The following is a 19,341-nucleotide window of genomic DNA, read 5'->3' as shown; positions in this document are numbered from 1 at the left end:
CCCAACATTGAAGTTTATGTAAGCTGTATGCAAGAAACTTAAGAATAAGGTCAGGTTTCATTTTTTTGTTGTTTATTTGCTTGGTTAGTTAAGAGATTACAAAATTGAACATCTAAGATTTGATAAGTGATTACAAAGGTCAATATCTTAATCTCAAGGCTGAAGGGAAGGAGGGAAGAAAAAGGGGGAAGCAAGGCAGAGGGAAAGTTCTTCAAGATTGAAGCTGAAGGGTAACATTAAGTTCTCACCATTCATTCAAAATCACCTAGTACTTTTTATTGTTTCAGGCAAAGTTGGGTGGAGAAGGGATTACAACAAAGGTTAGGAATCAATGGCTAGTTGATCCCAAGAGGTAAAGTGTAGATTCTTCTTATGCCTCCTTATTTTAGGACCTGTTTCCTTTAAAAAAAAAAAAAAGATGAGGTGGGACATCATCTTTCTTTTCCTAGTGATCATGTTGGATAATGAGTTTAAGGAACTCTGTGATGAATTCAGTCACAGTCTATATAAATGCACAAGTACATGGAAATGCAACAACATGCTAGAGTGACCTAAAACAATGATGTGCTAAAGAGAAGATCAAAGTATCATTGATGGATAAAAGTATCAAGAGTCAGGGCATGAACTTGCATGATCAAGATCTGCCCAACAACAGATAGACCCCTCTCCAAAATGTTGTCTAAATTGTAATGATATTCCATTATCAGATTCATAAAAACCAGCTGGTTAGAGAACAACACTTTTAGGTTTTAAAATAGGAGACAAAGATAAGCTCTGTATGTAAAATGCAGAAGCTATGTACCACTTCATTGCCAGTTCTAAGTCTGGTTGCTGTTTTGGCTGTCATTAATTTGGCCTTCTTTATATGTATGTAATCTTAGTCCCATTTTTTCAGTGTTCTCCTTGACCTTCATTTTAGTGTTTGCAGATCAGTTGCATTATCAGCTTTCAGAATAGTGTCATCAACATAGCCCAGTTTACTGATGTTTCTTCCTTTAATTTTAAAACCTTGCTCATCTACAGTACTTCCAATCTGGCTTCCCTCAACATAACAAAATAAAACCCTTACTGACTTCCTAGACCATGGAAACAAATGTCTCCTAGGTGCCTCTTGGAAAAAAATTAGTGCTCAACAATTTTATTTTTGAGTAACGGTTTTGCAAATGCCTTCTCATTGGAGATGCAATAAGAGAAGAGCTATAGCAAACTGGTTATTTATGTAATTGTTCAGTCAATATATATGGCCATTATGCCTGCTGCAGAAGGTCCCTGACATTCTCAGTTCACATGAGAAGGTTTCCTGTAAAGCTACAAAAAAACTGAACTAATGGGACTGTTAACCTACGTAGGAATAAGACATCTTTGAGGAAGATTAATTGGTATGGTCACATGGGGTGAAGTTAATGCAAAAAAAGTTTTAACTTCCTAATTAATCTATAACTGAATTAGTAATAATTGAAGTTTTAGGCAAAATAAGAATTATTTTCAGAGTAACTTGTCAAAGCAGCATTTATTGCTTGAAGAGCTCAGTTGATTCCATTAATTTTATATCATTAGTATATGAAAAGAAATAAACATAAACATAGCAACACCCATTTTAATTTATCATCAGCCACTGCGATCATCCAGAATTTTTATAATCTTCAATGTATTTAGAGTTCTTAATAAAAGGAAGGCCAAGAAGAAATATCAGGAAGGAAGAAGAATAAATATGGAATATGCCAAAGACCAGAAGGTAACCCAGTTTCCATATCATTGTGTAATTAACAAACCAAGTCAAATTTTCATGGCATGGAATTTCAAATATTCTTATAAGGTGAAGAGCCAGAATTGTTGGTAGAACATTGTTATAACTTGCCATAAGTGAAGTTATGATAGATGAAAAAGGAACATGGTCTTGAGAATTAGCAAAATGCTAGGGGCATAGGGTATGGGAAACACACACACAGCACATTTATGCTACTGCATGTAGATCAGTGCTTCCACTTCCTTTTTTAATGATACAAAAGTTATGCTACTGAATATTGTATCAACAAAAGTTTTCCATGTGAAACTATAAAGCAGCACAAGCTCTATCTGAAATGACAATAGATATAACTATTAATATGAAGCTTCCACAGAGAATAACGCTAACAATTTTCCTGGAGACTTCATTTACTCGGAAGGTCCTGATAATGGCATTCTGCATTGCCCTTGTGGTGTGAACGCATCTCAATTTATATGGTGCTCTGGCCTATACAATTCAAGAAAGTAGGAAAATTATATTGTGACAGATGAAATCACAGAACTGTAAGAGATTAGTGGATGGCAAGAATTTGGGGTGGGGTTGGGGGAGAGGGCAGGACCTAGTTGGTAAAGAAGGTCTTATTACACATTAATTTACTTTAGAGGAGAATCACAGATGGTATCATGGCCAATAGACACTATATTTAGTGGGATGCGGGAGTATCCCAGGCTACACTTTTATATATTATAGCACCATATGTAATCAACACATATGCATATCAATATGCCTTTGTACACAGACCTTGTTCTCATACGGGGATTTCAGCATGGAGATGTTTGGTTTCATAAAATAATCTGAAAGAAGATGGGGTCAGGCAGAAAGTAGGCTCAAGTCATTACCTATATCAGCAAAGCTAACATATACAAATAAGAAAGCAAATCTACAGCATTAGGAGGGATAATTTATGAAGCTAACGGAGGTGACGTGTGGATGCTTTCTTCAGACTGTCATAGAGACATGAAGGAGTTCAGCCTTTCATCAGACAGAAATTCAGGTCTGGCTTGGGCATTTGCTAGTCCCAACAACAACTTAGGCGCCTGTAGTGCTATTGGGGAAGCTTGTTGTAATGGGGAGGAGCAATAGTAAAAACAGAATATACTATTTTCACTTTCAGCAGGCAATACTTTCTGTTCTGTTATCAGAACAAAAGTACCTGCATTTTTAAAAAAAAAATCTCTCAAAGTGTGAGGATACTGTATGTTCTAAGAGGATGAATATTGTTAGGATTCAACTCTAATTCAATTAAGCAAAGACCTATTTGATATGTATGGAAGACTGATGCTTAATTCCAACTTCTGATGTCATGTACTGTGACAGTTATATTAGTTCCTATATCACATTCAGAATTCTCTGCATTTGTAACAGTTTATAAATTTACAGAATTCTGAGTTTGCCGTTAATAAGAGATACAATGAATTGCATTTAATGCACAAGATTATTGTTTGGAGAATTTTAGAATTTGCTGATCTGGTTTCTCAATTAATTGGTCCCTGTGGTAACAGTTTTGAACTTATTAGTCCGGTATATTGTTAATAGGATGTATTTTGTGAGTAATAGTTTAATTCAGCCATTGTAATGGATGTTTTATTCTCAGCTGTGATGTATTCTAATGTTTGTATTATTTTAATTGTTTTTATTTTCTGAAATTTTGTTCACCACCCAGAGTCACTTGGTGAGATGGGCAGCCATATTGAATGAATGAATGAATGAATGAATGAATGAATGAATGAATGAATGAAAGAATGGTGTGCCCCATTTTCCTCTGTACTTTCCAGTATGAAATGGCTTCTCTTCTGTATTCTTGTGCATAGCATGGCTATTTGAAAGGTAGATAGGTAGAAAGGTAGATAGGTAGATAGAGTCCATCTATATTTTGGACAGAAAATGGAGAAGTCTAGTATGGTATTGTCTTTAAGATTGAAACAAACTAAGGAATATAATATGGTACCATCAATCCAGGACACCAGTAGGAAAGTATATAGAGATTCCAGATCTCTTAATCAACTTTTAATTTTATTCTAAAATGTACACTTTAGTTAATACTGTTTTATGTATCCATGTATATGTTTTCTGTTAATTATTGTCATAACATGAACAGTTAAAAGGTATTTGTGGACTAGGTAGAAGAGCTCACAAACCAAGGCAAATCCCCTTGTACAGAATAGATTGTAGACTACTGTAAAAGTATGCTTCCAACTAGAACTACAGATTGAGACTATACTCAAGCATTGTAGCATTTCCAAAATGACCTTATAAAGAAAAGAATGTGTCATGAAATGCTTTTATAATAATTTGATTAATTTTCTTAACAGCTAAAAATGAGAAGAAAGAAGAAAATGCAAAACCTGGCAATAAATTCAAAGAAAACTGTATGTGTGAGAAGAAAAAGAAAAAGAAAATGTTGTCTACAAAAATAGTAATTATATGTAAGTGACTTCTGAGATGTTACACAAATTGAATCTTGATCACACAGAGACATATTGTCTGATTTTTCGTCTCCATCAATAAAGAGACAGTTCAAGTTGAGAGCTGACAGATTTCAATGTGTTTTGAAAGGCAATTGTCTCTCCCTGAACACAGTTTGCTATATCAGATGGTCTGTCTGTACTTTAGAAATGTAATTTTAATAATTATGTGAATATTTTAAAATAAAGCCATTATGGAAATGGGAAAAGGAATTCTTGCAAGCTGCAGCTAATCTTTAGAGAATTTAGGAATCAAAGCTTTTGCAAATGACCATTCTGACTGATTGAACTGAAAATAAAATACCTTATATACTCATGTATAAGCCAAGAATTTTTGGCTCCAAAATGCACCCTAAAAATCAGCTTCAGCTTATCCGCAGACCACAGCTGATTAAAAAAGAAAAGAAAAGGGTTTAAAAGGATAACATAAAAGTTTGCAGTTTCCTGCCTTTCCTGCACACATTTCTGGTAGGTAGGTAATCTCCATGTCTGGAAATCACCAATGGTTAGCATATGATGCAGCTTTCAAGCTAAAAGTTATTAGTAGAGTGGAGGAGACAAACAATTCTGTTGCTGCCAGAAAAATTTGAGGAGAATGAACAGATTCTGTTTTTCCATTTTTAAAAATATATTAAATATATAACCAGTATTTTGGTTTCGCAGGTTGGCTTATCCGTGGATGGGCTTATGTGTGAGTATATATGGTATCAAATGAAAGACTCATGGCTCCTAGGAACAGTTAATCATCTGATCCCAAACTTGGTGAAGTCTTGATTTTAATTATCTTTTGAATGCAATCCAGTGCTTTATAGCTAGAAAACTATGGCCATAAATTGTGTGTTTAAGTTTCGGATGAATCCTGAGTTGTGGGGCTTTGGAAATATGCTGAGGTACTTTGAAGTGAAGTTATATTTACTCTAAGGTAAGTAGAATTTACTCTGGATCTTTCTGAAGCTTCATGAGCACTTCAGTGCTTCAGCGGGCTACCAAGAAGCAGAAAGTAGGCCTGAAAAATAAAAGAAATGCAGCTTAATTTTTGCTTTTCCACACATGCAAAATACCAGCGTAGAAAGAGGGGTGGGGCTGAGTGATTGGCACATCTTCTAATCACGGAGAATCATTTAGTAGGAATTCTCCAATCAGGCAGTTTTAGAGGAATATTGTGGAGTTTTATATAATAGTTGGTTCTGTGTTTTCTTAGTTCTGTCTGAGAAATGCTAGGTTGTGAAATAATACGAGAAGAAACTGTCCCAAAGAAATTGGCAGAGAAATGTTCCCCAAGTAAAATGTTAGTGTTCAGCAAGGCATAAATAGAACTAAGAAAGCTTTGGCTATTGGGGGGGGGGGACCCCTCTCTCTTTTAAATAATAGGACTGAATAATGTGATTTACTTCCTTCTATATAATTTCTTTTCCCTTATGTCCTGGTGTTTTATGTTTGGTTGTGCAGCAGAATCAGGCCTCGCTGCTGAACATTTTTTCTGTGGTTGAAGATGTCTAAAACCAGGCAGGACAATTAAAAGAGATGGACTCTTCCAAGTGCCACTGGCATCCCAAATTATAGAAGAGTTAGCTGGTGGCTGAGTGAACATGTATAGTCTTTTCCTGGCTAACTGCAATAAATGTTTGAAAGCTGAAGCATGCCAAGAACAACCATTTTAAACAATCAGTGCATATTACGTCTCTGAAACCAATTAATTGTATGTCACAATTGCCCCACTTCAAATGGCCGTGCATCCCCATTGCAGAAGATATTTGGCCATTCCATGAATTTTGGATGATGTATTATATGATTGGGGCATACATTTGGGGGAAAAGAAAATAATCAAAACCTTTACCTTATAGCGTGGCTCACGGGACTATGTTCTGCTGCTTCTAATTTTGTGCTCAGCTTTTCTCCATTTCTATTATTCATGAAAGGAAGAGTGTTTTTGAGCATATGAGGAATGAGTTTCCTCGTATACATTTGATTTAATATGATAGACAAGGAAATTTCAGCATAATAAAAAATTCATGCATGCAGGTTGAAGGTACTATTGGTGAGTAAGGAATATCTCTCTGTGGAGGCTAACTCTGATTTAAAGTTTACCAAGTTATGCATTTCAGTGCAGCCTAAAGAAAGTGTTGCTTTCCTAATAGCCTGTTCTTGTTCATATAAATAGTAAGTAAAGGGGCAATGCAGGAATCCTTCTTGATTGGTAAACATTAGGGAAATCACCCTTCACAGGGTTTTTTATTCAAATGCTCATAAACACTTGTGACATATATACACATGCTTTATCTTGCTGCATTCTCTTTTTCTCCCTCCTTGTTCAGGATGACTTAAAATGTTTAATCAATCCGGCGTAGAGAAAGTTTATAATGAACTCAACAGGGGACTTTTTTTTTTTTTTTTTTTGGTAATTTACTTGGAAAAACACTATTTCTTGAGACCATTGCTGCTGAATTCTCTGGCAAAATAATGCTTCCAGAGCTAATGCAGCTGTATCTTTAAAATTGGGGTGCTGAGAGTTTTCAGGATGGTGTCCTGACTCCCACTAATCTAATACCTGCCTAAACAGATTCAGATGGAAAACAATACAAATTCTCTAAAACAAGCAAGATAAAATAGTTGGCAATGTCTACAGGCTTTTGGGATTGCAAGTTCTCTTCAGCTACTGTGTTGACGAATAACAGTGTGGACATGCATGATGATTGTTGCATCCTCAGTTCTGTCACTAATTATTTATTTTGCTCCATTCAGTTTGGAAGTTCATCCCTATAAAACAAATGTTAATGAGCAGGTCTCATTCATCGTTTTTTAATGGTTAGTATATTCATGTTATCGGTTGATTTGATCTGATGCCTTTTTATACTGCCAGACTCTAAAAATGATTCCTGGTAATTTACATTGGAAAATAGGAAAGATTATCAAAATAGAAAAGCAACATAAAATGATGAGAAGAGAAGACAGAATACACATAAGTGCAACAATGACTTCCTCATTGTTGTCTGGAACGATTCAATCTCTAGTAGCTTGTAGAAGGCCAGCAAAGAGGGCTGTAGTTTAACTTCAAAAGATAGACTATTCCTTAATAATGGGGAGCACAACTGACAGCACAATCTAACCTAACCCTTACAATTCATTAAACCATCCTTGAAAGGTGGATATCCAGCCTCTTCTTAAAAATCTCCAGAGATGGAGAGCCCACAACTTCTGTAAGTGAATTATCCCATGTTTGTACAGATCTTACCATCAGGATTGTTTTTTCTTAAACAAAGTCTAGGTAGTTGTGACTTAGATGCATATTGTATGTTATAAATAGCTATAGATTAATATTGAGCACAATGTACCAATCAAGACCTTAACAAGGCCCTTGGGGAATGAAGAAGGCAAATGCTCTGCACTCAGATGTGCTGCTCTGACCTTCACCATTCTTTCGGTAACTGCTATCTTCACCTTGTGGTCTCCAAACTCCGCATATTCCTCTGCATTAACTTTCCATGTTGGTTCTCAAGGATTCACGTGAATGAGTGGATGCCAGCTGACACAAGCTATTGCAGGAGTAGTGACTACAAGAATGCAGTGGGATCTCCACCAAAAACTGCCAACCTTCAAACTTGCAGGACACAGTTCACCTACTTGCCAGTTTGTTGGATGTTGGGGTTTTTTCTCTTCCTAATTGGAAATTGAGGATAATAAAAGTAATGAATTTTACTATCTTCCCAGATGAATATGGGACGCGGTGGCACAGGGCTTAATGACGCTGGAGTTTGCCAGTCAGAAATGGTCGGCACTCCAGCAGTTTGGGCCTGGCTCCGCGGGACGGGGTGAGCTCCCATCCCTTCTCCTAGCTTCTGCTCACCCAGCAGCTCGAAAGCTATTCCATCTGCGAGTAGATAAATGGGGACTCCCGTTTAGATGGAAGGAACTGGCGGTGCTGCGCGGGGGAGCAAAATACCGGTGCTGGCCGAACTCCGAATGCAACCGGCACAAGCGACGATCAGTGTGAGTGGCGAGGAAGATCTTCAGAGGAGGAAAAAGCCCGGATGACCCCCTAGCGACCACTGCTGGTCACATAGTGTAATATATATAGCACTGTAGGATTTGTAATTGTAAGATTTGTCACTGTTAGGACTATATATACTTTGTGAGCCACCCAGAGTTCCCCATTGGGGGGAAATGGGGAATAAATAAATGTAAATAATGTAGAATAAATAAATGTAAATAATGTAGAATAAATCAAATGTATAAATAAATAAATAAATAAAATCAAGTAGCAGCTCATCAAAGTGGTAGGCAAAGCCTTTGCCCCGGAAACTGACCAATGAAGCTTTCTCTCCCATCCCTCCTACAGCAGTGAGGTTTGTAAGGCATTTGCCTCAAGGAGATTCCTAACTTATATGCAGTATTTCTGGTCCTACTTCTATAGTCATGGAAAATAGTTTCTGACCGTCTTCCCTAAGATATGATATTACCAATTATGTGCCTGAATAATGGTATCATCAGCGTTTCTATAGCTGCCTATCTTATACATGATCACCCTAGGTGGCTCACAATGGCATTTCACCAAAACAGAATAAATATGACCAACAGAACCCCATAATAACATCATTGAACCATGTTAACAGGACTGGATAGGTCAAGTAGCTGCTTTTGTGTGGAGAAAATGGTCTTGTAAGGACCTAGGTGGCAAGCTGTATACACCTGTATAATCACAAACAACATTTTGAATTGCATCCAGACACTCACTGGTAACCAAAACAGTCACCATAAAACAGGACTGGGATGATTCTGCATTTTGGATCAACTGCAATTTTCAAATTTTCTTCAAAGGGAGTCTCTTGTAGAGCACGTTGCAGTAACGCAAGTGGGCGGGTATGTGGGCATGAGTCTCTGTGGCACTGGTTTCTGTAACCAGTTTATTTTCTTACTGGCCTAGAGCAGGGTTCTTAAAGTGATCAATATTGACCCCCAAGGATTGATGGGACTATCAAAAGGGTTGTTGTTGTGGTTACTCATAGTACTATTAAAGTTGTTGTTTAGTCGTTAAGTCGTGTCCGACTCTTCGTGACCCCATGAACCATATTGCGCCAGGCCTTCCTGTCCTTCACTGCCTCCCTGAGTTTGCTCAGTTTCATGCTCATAGCTTCAGTGATGCTATCTAACCATCTCATCCTCTGCCGTCCTCTTCTCCTTTTGCCTTCAATCTTTCCCAGCATCAGGGTCTTCTCCAAAGAGATCTCTCTTCGCGTTAGGTGACCAAAGTATCTGAGCTTGAGCTTCATTATCAATCCTTCCAATGAGCAGTCAGGGTTGATTTCCTTTAAGATTGACTGGTTTGACCTCCTAGCAGTCCAGGGGACTCTCAAGAATCTTCTCCAGCACCAAATTTCAAAGGCATCAATTCTTCAGCGCTCAGCCTTCTTTATGGTCCAGCTCTCACAGCCATACATTACTACTGGAAAAACCATAGCTGTGACTATACGGATCTTTGTCGGCAAGGTGACGTCTCTGCTTTTTAATATGCTATCTAGGCTTGCCATAGCTTTCCTCCCAAGGAGCAAGCGTCTTTTAATTTCATGGCTGCAGTCTCTGTCTGCGGTGATCTTGGAGCCCAAATAAATGAAGTCTGTTACTGCTTCCATTTCTACCCCTTCTATTTGCCAGGAATTGATGGGTCCAGATGCCATGATCTTAGTTTTTTTAATGTTGAGTTTCAAGCCAGCTTTTGCACTCTCCTCTTTTACCCTCATCAAGAGGCTCTTTAGTTCTTCTTCACTTTCTGCCATTAGGGTGGTATCGTCTGCATATCTGAGGTTGTTGATGTTTCTCCCTGCAATCTTAATTTCAGCTTGTGATTCTTCCAGCCTGGCATTTCTCATGATGTACTCTGCATATAAGTTAAATAAGCAGGGTGACAGTATACACCCTTGTCATACTCCTTTCCCTATTTTGAACCAATCGGTTGTTCCATGACCGGTTCTAACTGTTGCTTCTCAGCCCGCATACAGATTTCTCAGGAGACAGGTAAGGTGGTCTGGTACTCCCATCTCTTTAAGAATTTGCCACAGTTTGTTGTGATCCACACAATCAAAGGCTTTTGCATAGTCAATGAAGCAGAAGTATATATTTTTCTGGAACTCTCATGCTTTCTTCATGATCCAGCGAATGTTGGCGATTTGATCTCTAGTTCCTCTGCCTCTTCGAAACCCAGCTTGTACATCCGGTAGTTCTCGGTTCATGTATTGCTGAAGCCTGGCTTGTAGGATTTTGAGCATAACCTTGCTAGCATGTGAAATGAGTACAATTGTGCGATAGTTTGAGCATTCTTTGGCATTGCCCTTCTTTGGAATTGGAACATAAACTGACCTTTTCCAATCCTGTGGCCACTGTTGCATTTTCCAAACTTGCTGGCATATGGAGTGCAGCACTTTAACACCATCGTCTTTTAGTATTTTAAATAATTCAGCTGGAATACTGTCATCTCCACTAGCTTTGTTGTTAGCAATGCTTCCTAAGGCCCACTTGACTTCACTCTCTAGGATGTCTGGCTCAAGGTCAGTGATCACAGCAGCGTGGACATCAGGGACATTAAGATCTTTCTTGTATAGTTCTTCTGTGTATTCTTGCCACCTCTTCTTAATCTCTTCTGCTTCTGTTAGGTCCCTGCCTTTTTTGTCCTTTATCATGCCCATCTTTGCACTAAACGTTCCTTTCATATCTCCAATTTTCTTGTAGAGATCTCTAGTCTTCCCCATTCTATTGTTTTCCTCGATTTCTTTGCATTGTTCATTTAAGAAGGCCTTCTTATCTCTCCTTGCTATTCTCTGGAAATCTGCATTCAGTTGCTTATATCTTTCCCTTTCACCCTTGCTTTTCGCATTCCTTCTTTTCACAGCTATTTGTAAAGCCTCATCAGACAGCCATTTTGCTTTCTTGCATTTCTTTTTCTTTGGGATGGTTTTAGTTGCCGCCTCCTGTACAATGTTACGGACCTCCGTCCATAGTTCTTCAGGCACTCTGTCTACCAAATCTAATCCTCTAAATCTATTCATCACCTTCACTGTGTACTCACAAGGAATATGATCTAAGTCATACCTGAGTGGTCTAGTGGTTTTCCCTACATTCTTCAATTTAAGCCTAAATTTTGCAGTAAGAAGCTCATGATCTGAGCCACAGTCAGCTCCTGGTCTTGTTTTTGCTGTCTGTATAGAGCTTCTCCATTTTTGGCTGCAAAGTATATAATCAATTTGGTTTCGGTATTGACCATCTGGTGATGTCCATGTGTAGAGTCGTCTCTTGTGTTGTTGGAAAAGAGTGTTTGCTATGACTAGCTTGTTCTCTTGACAGAACTCTATTAGCCTTTGCCCTGCTTCATTTTGTACTCCAAGGCCAAACTTGCCTGTTATTCCGATTACTCCTTGACTTCCTACTTTAGCATTCCAATCCCCTATGATGAAAAGGACATCTTTTTTTGGTGCTAGTTCTAGAAGGTGTTGTAGGTCTTCATCGAAGCGGTCAACTTCAGCTTCTTCAGCATCAGTGGTTGGGGCATAGACTTGGATGACTGTGATGTTGAATGGTTTGCCTTGGATACCCACTGAGATCATTCTGTCGTTTTTGAGGTTGTACCCCATTACTGCCTTTCCCACTCTCTTATTGACTATGAGTGCTACTCCATTTCTTCTAAGGGTTTCTTGCCCACAGTAGTAGATATAATGGTCACCCGAATTAAATTCACCCATTCCCGTCCATTTCAGTTCACTGATTCCCAAGATGTCGATGTTCAATCTTGTCATCTCATGTTTGACCACATCCAGCTTGCCTTGGTTCATAGATCTTACATTCCAGGTACCTATACAATATTGTTCTTTACAGCATCGGACCTTCTTTTCGCTTCCAGATGCATCCACAGCTGAACGTCCTTTTGGCTTTGGCCCAGCCGCTTTACTCTTTCTGGAGCTACTTGGAATTGCCCTCCACTCTTCCCCAGTTCTTCGCCACAACAAGGCACTGATACATGAAGGGGATTAGTTAAAGTAGTATTTATTAAATAATTTTCATATAATAAATGTTTGGGGGTCAATGAACAATCTGAAACTTCATGAAGGGGTCTATGAGCTGAAGAGTTTGGGGGTCCCTGGCTTAGAGCATTGTTACATTGACTCTAGCCATAGATTTATGTTTAGTATACTCAATGGGCAAGAATGCTCTCAGCTATGCTTATATAAAATTGCAGGTATTAAGTTAATTTTCACAGCCTTTCCAAACTTTCAGTGATAATGGACATGTCAATGTGCTTTGTCGGAACAACTTTTTCTTCAGTGATGAGAAAAGAGAATATTGGACCAAAGTTTACTGAATGATATAAATGCAATATAGTCATAATATCTTTATTGTTGTTATTTGATTTGCGGTGTTGTGTATGACTTGTTTTACTGCTTCGCCACCCCTTTCTGAATGCATTTGCCCATATGAACCTTAGGGCAGGGATAGGTAGACATTTTATTTTGTTTATATGTAGTTTTCAGAAGAATTTACTAATATCAACAGGAGGCAAAATGAATGCACTACAGAAGCAAGTAGAACTGAGGAGTTTGCCCATCAAGACTTTGAGGACATTGTTTCAAAAGTCTGGACTTATCTTTGTGTATTCAGTTATGTTTATGCTGTTGAATTAGGGTTGTCCTCCCCCCACCTGCATTTTTGTTCTCCTTTAAAAGCTGTATATTTGGCAGGTAAATATGGCCTTAATGTACCAATAGTATGTGTGTGTGTGTGTGTGTGTGTGTGTGTATATATATATATATATATATATATATATATATATATATTTGTTTTGGTTTTTGCAGTTCATTAATGAGAATTTCATTCAGGCTATCTCTGGGAAAAAATTACCAAAGTTTGCAGATTCCTTCAAATGTGTAATAGAGCGATTTTAGTTTACGTTTGGAGAAATAAATACCTACTTATTTGTTTTCCCGTTACTTTTGGTTCCCATTTTCTGCAAGTGGCATATTTGATTCTTGATTGCATAGACCCCACTGTTCTCCTAGACTCTCTTCATAGCTTCTCCTGGGCAATGTTTATGCAGGACTTCTGCAGGGGGAGGGCAGTCTAGATGCCAGTCAAAGCCACGTGATCAAAGCCTCAGCCTTTTGTACTTGCATGCAGTATGGTGCATGTAAAATAAGGGTCAGGTTTTGATCACACAGTTGCAACCACCATTTTGACTTTTTTTTTTTTTTTTACCTGCATTGACAAGAAGGTTGTGCTCATGCACAGGACCCCTTTAAGATGTAAAATGGTAGAATGTATGGATGGATAGACAAAAACTTAATAGATGGATCAATGTAAAGTAAGGTGAAATTATTTTGCTTTTAGAAGAAGAAACAAAATCTGCTTTCAATAAGAAGGGTCTTGTTGGGATTATTTCATGAGAGTGAGAGTTTATGATTGACTGGCACTTCATACTATGTGTGTTTTCTGCTATTATTACAACTGAAGTTTTAAACCTGAAACTAAGAACAAGTCAGATTCCAGTGGCCCTAGAGGTTAGATTTATAGATTTTTCACAATATGGCTGCAGAAGATTGATGTGACAAGATAACTATTGAAATGGAGAATCAGGATTTGTTTGTTTGTTTTCCTCAAGGTTGTTTCAGGTATGTCTTATATCAGGACACCCATTCCTTTGGTCACCGCAACATCAGATTATTGACTTCCTGTCACCATGGCAAAAACACTTGGAAAAATACACAAGAAATTTATATCTTGGCACTGTCAAAGTACAAACAACTTTCCCCTCAGAAAGTGACATCTTGATGACTGCTTCTTCCGCCCCTCTCAATATATACCAATGACTCTGTTTCTTCTTCCAAAAAGTTATATTATGCTTTTCATCAAATGATGCACAATCCATAAAAGTTTATGGTGATATACTGCATCAGAAGCATATTACATTAGCTTCCATTTCAATTCAAGTTTGGTGATTTGAAAAATAAGTCACTTCTCATTTGATTGTTTTAGATTCAGCTCAGGGTCCAAACCAACTGCAATTTGAAAATCAGATCATTCATTCATTATCATTGAAATAATAATGCTAACAGAGCTGAGCTCACTTTTTGAAGGCTTCACAGTCTGTACTGAATTATTTAATTGTATCAGACATAACAATTGTGACAAAACCAAAGGAACGATTGTTCCCAAAGTTACCAGAAATAAGGCTTTTAACATAATTTTATATACACACACACTATTATGTATACATGCTGTATCTGTCAAGGCTAGTAGTATATGAACAAAGTGATTAAGTTGTTGGACTAAATGTAGAAGATGAATTAGCTGTGACTTTGGGCCATTATTTCACTGGGCTATTATAAGAAGCAAAAATTGGAGGAGGGAAATTATGAATGCCCCTTTTAGCTCCTAGAAGAAATGCAGGATGTAAATTTAACAAACAAATAATAAAAGGAATAGTAGTTATGTGTAGAATCCAATGGTTCTATCTATAAAAACAAAAAGAATATAAAGTCAATTTTTCATCTACCCTATTCTGCAGCATGTGTGCAGTATCTGATCTGGAAGGTTAAGAAATCTTCTGCAACAGATTTGAGGGTACATATACAAAGCCTACAAGTTACATAACAGGAAATTCCAGAACACAAGCAGAAGTCTGCTTGTGCGACACCAGATTTTAATTTGTAGTTTAACAACGTTAGTATTTCAAAATCAGAGTTGAATGAAGACTCATTTGTATCCTTAATTAGGTTTTTAAAGGCCTATCTGGGACCTAAAAAGCTCCTACATTGTATATTTTACTAAATATCTTTCATTAATTAGTCAGTAGTCCTATGTAACTGAATGCAAAAGCTTAGAAGGGACTAAGATGGCTTTTGACACGGTGGGTTTGATCTTGTCGCATGCATAGCGCATAATTCTGAGTCTCAGACTGATATTATTGGAAATACCAGTTACAAACTGAGGAGCATCATATTAGCAGGCATTGATTATGTTTAAAAGCAATGCAAGTGGACTCATTATGATCCAGTTCAGGGAAAATGCTACTGCCTTTGAAAATTTATTTCAGGTCATTTCCCCTTCTGTACAAATGGTATGAATGCTGATGTGGTGAAATAAAAGACTGCTTCATATCCTACTTTTCCAAAATATACTGAGACATTTTACAGCTTGCTTGTAGCTTTATTGAGATGCTAGCTGCTTAATAAAATGGCAATTTTTGTATGTGTTGTCTCTGCAATGGCTCGTGAGATTGAGGTGCTGTTTTTCTTTGGAGCTAACACTGAAGAACAAAGCTTCAATCAATAAGATGAATGAACTGAACTGCCTAAAGACTAACAGACACCACATCTTAGCAGGCAGATCAACTCTGTCAGGGTCATGTAACATAAAGTCCTCTGTGTCTTGTAGATTTAACCCAGGAGGAAATGATGCAATGAAGTTCTGTGATAGGAACCAACTTGATTCAGTTGTCTCTGCTTCCCATTCTGCTGCAGTTGTGAAACGGTATTGCAGATGGAAAAAAGAAATGTGACAGTAACCCAGTTAAAATGCAAATGAAATGAATTTCTTGGTAATAAAGCAGCCATTTCAACTTGGAACACTAATGACCAGAGTAATAAAATGTATATGGCATATTTTATCTACCAGTATCTTTTTCATCTTCATGCTCGGATAGAGGAAAGTCTTTGGATTATTATAAAGAGTTTGCATTCCTCTTGCCACAAATGTGATGAACTGTATTTTTGTGTTTATGCATAAAAGACATCTCAGTTCTTTGGTTTTCCTATCTTTGCCCTAAACCAGCCTTAAGACTAGACAAATCACATTCTTTCCATTTTGCTTGTATGTGGAATATAGAATCCAGATTACAGATTATTTGATTGACTGATTAAAGCAGACCATTTCTCCTTTATACATGTTTTTAAAAGCCAACTGAGAAAAAACCTGTGGCATTTTTTTACATGGGAAGATGGGCTTCCCTCCTCCCTAGATTTATTTGATTGTATTAAGGAGGGATCTGATTTCAATCAAATGTTCTGGTGTGTTTTTTTACCCAATTTTAATTCCTTGACCCTGGCTGCCTTGTATGTGTCTGACAGGAACTGGCATCCAAACACTTTGGAGTGTACTTTGTTACCTACGTTACACAGGCTAGATATTCCAGTGTCCCTTCCAATTCTGTGACAAAGATAAAATTAAAATTTGGCGGTGGCTTGGGATGTATTATGGCTACTTCCTATGAATATCCAATAAAATAGAAATGCATCTGCATGGCAGAATTCTGGTAGTATCTCTGAAATTAGAGTGCCTGATCATAACCAGAGATATGGGTGCAATTGGTTGTAATTAATTCCAGTGTTTTAAGTGTTCCTCTATTACAAATTATTTCTGAAGAGGAGTGTGCTGAAACCTAGTTGGAACTGCTTTGCTTCTGCTCTCTAGACCTTTTCTACCATTAATTTTGCAGATAGCTATTGTGTTCCCTTCTCTTTCTCAAGTTCAGATCAGCCATGCTGGAATCATGACTACAAGCACAAAATAACCTTTAAAATGCATTAATATCTAATAATCAAAGGTGCTCCTTATTTGTAAGGTGTTTAATATGAGCTAGCCAATGTTTTTAGGATTTTTGGGGGGGAGGGGCATAACTCTAGCAGCTGCACAGGGAAAAGAAGCCAAGTCATTGACATGGAGATGAATTAGTAAAAAGAGATTGAAAAAGAAAAAAAAAACCCTAATGTAGCAGGTTGTTGCTAATGAATGAGCAATATTGCAGTTTTCATAAAATGTGTGAAAAAGCTGCTGTCAATTTATGCTTGTGTCAAAAAGTGAGTTACTGATTTAGCTTTGAGGCCCTTTGATTAATTTTATGCCAGATTCTCTCTCTCTCCCTCTTTGTATCTCTCTCTCTCTCTCTGTGTATGTATCCACATAGATATTTGCTTAGATTTTTTTCCACCCTACCACTTCACCTCAGATGTACTGTAGTTGGATTGTTTGATAAAGAGATGTATGAATGCTTTCCCAAACTGAGAATCAAACGCAACAGTAGAATAGGATTATAACTTTTGCTGTCTAATTTTATTTTTAATCTTGGGGATGATTGATTGAAAAGAATTACAGTCTTGTTTACCCTGCCACACTCTCCCAGGTTGCTACTATGATGTGATATAGTAGCAAGTATTAGACCTAAATCAAGCAGACATGGTGAGCTTAAATTTCTTCTCAGCCATGAAGATGGCCATCTTTATTTCTCATATAAACTTATAGAGTCAAGATGAGAAGTAATCTTAGAAGTCATCCAGTCCATCCATCTGCTCAGTGGAGGACTAGATTAATATCCAGTTTCTGTTTGAAGACTTCCGGCAAAGGAGAACATATCACTCCATGTGGCAGCCACTGACTAACAGTTTATACAGCCAGGAAATTCCTTCCTTGTAGTTTTCATGCACTGGTTCTGGGTCTGCCCTCTAGGTCAATAAATAATAAGTCCACCCCCTCTTCTATGTGACAGCCCTTCAGATATTGTAAAATTACTATCATGTCTCTCCTCAGTTGGCTCCAATAGTAGATTTACATAACCAAATACCTTAGCTATTTCTTATACAACTTGAATTCCAGACGATCCCTCATGATCTCAGTAGCCCTTCTCTGAATTTGCTCTAATTTGTCATTGTCCTATTTTGACTGTGGTGGTACCCAGAACCTGACACAATATTCCAAGTTGGCCAGGATAGAGTGGAACAATTACCTCCTGTAATCTGGACTCTGTGCTCTTGTTAGTGCACCCCAAAATAGCATTGGCCTTTTTAGCAACTGTATCATTTTGCTAGCTTATCTTTAACTTGTGGTCAGCAAGAACATTCTTTTCACGTGTTCTACTGTCAAGCCACATCTCCCTATCCTTGACTTGTGTCTTTCTTTTTTTCCCTACTCTGTTGCAGAACTTTACATTTCATCCTATTAATTGGACCCCATTACTCAACCCTGTCTGGATATTTTAAAATCTTTTCTCTTTTCTATAAGATATTGGTCCCCTTATCCAGCTTTATGTCATCTGCAAACTTAATAACTCCTTCATCCAAATCATTTATAAATGTTGAACATCACAAGACCCAGGACACAGAGTCCTGTGACACTCCACTTGAGACCTCCCTCCAAGCTGAACTGGAACCATTAACAAGCACTCTTGTGGTGCAGTCATCCAGCCAATTGTGAGTCCATGAAAAAATAAATTAGACCAATTCTTTACCAGTTTGTGAAGAATATATCATGAAGCCCTCTTTTGAAGGCTTTGCTGAAGTACAAATACACTATGGTATTCTTCCTAATCAATTAGAGTAGTACGTCTATCAAAGAAGGAGAAATAATGTTAGTCTGGCATAATGTGCTTGTGACAAACCCATGCTGGCTTCTGTTAACTGCAGCAAGCTTTTCCAAATATGTCCAGTAAAAGCATCAAGATGATAGTTCTGTATTTTCCAGGTCTTCCTCCTCCTCCTTTTAGAGATGAGGATGATATTTCTCTGCTTTGTCATCCTGAGACCTTGTTAGTCCTCCAAAGTTCTCAATATGTACAGAGAGTGGTTTTTGTGATCATCTCCAATTTTGCACCCAAGAATGTAATACATCTGGCTATGAATTCATTTTAACTAGCTTGGATAGGAAAAGGAATAGGAGATCCAGATAGACAAAATAAATGGTGGGGAAGTTACCTGGAGAGTAAAGGGTCCACACTCCATTACAGTTCCAGTCTGTCTCCCAAATCTCAATTCTATAAGTCTGGTGCATATGCAATATTACACCTATGTCTAACTTATATTCCATGGGAATGCAACTTCCAGATTTCCTAGCCAGCGTACATGATTATTCTAAAAACAACAACAATGCAACACATTTTGCATTATAAATAATCTCCTGTCCTTGCCTGTGTCTTTCAAAATTGGTTCCATCGTATTCCTGGATCCTCTTTTATTTAATTTGCTTTTATGTGTTTCTGAGATAAAAAAAAATATATATTCACAGTGAAACTAAAAAAAAACACATGTGAATGCAGACTTTGAATATGCAGCAAATTCTATCAAG

This window comes from Python bivittatus, unplaced genomic scaffold (genome assembly GCF_059951505.1).
Source record: "Python bivittatus isolate LINGU-HERP-01145 unplaced genomic scaffold, Pbiv_v1 ctg000840_np1212, whole genome shotgun sequence".
Lineage (NCBI taxonomy): Eukaryota > Metazoa > Chordata > Lepidosauria > Squamata > Pythonidae > Python > Python bivittatus.
This window is presented reverse-complemented; position numbering follows the sequence as displayed.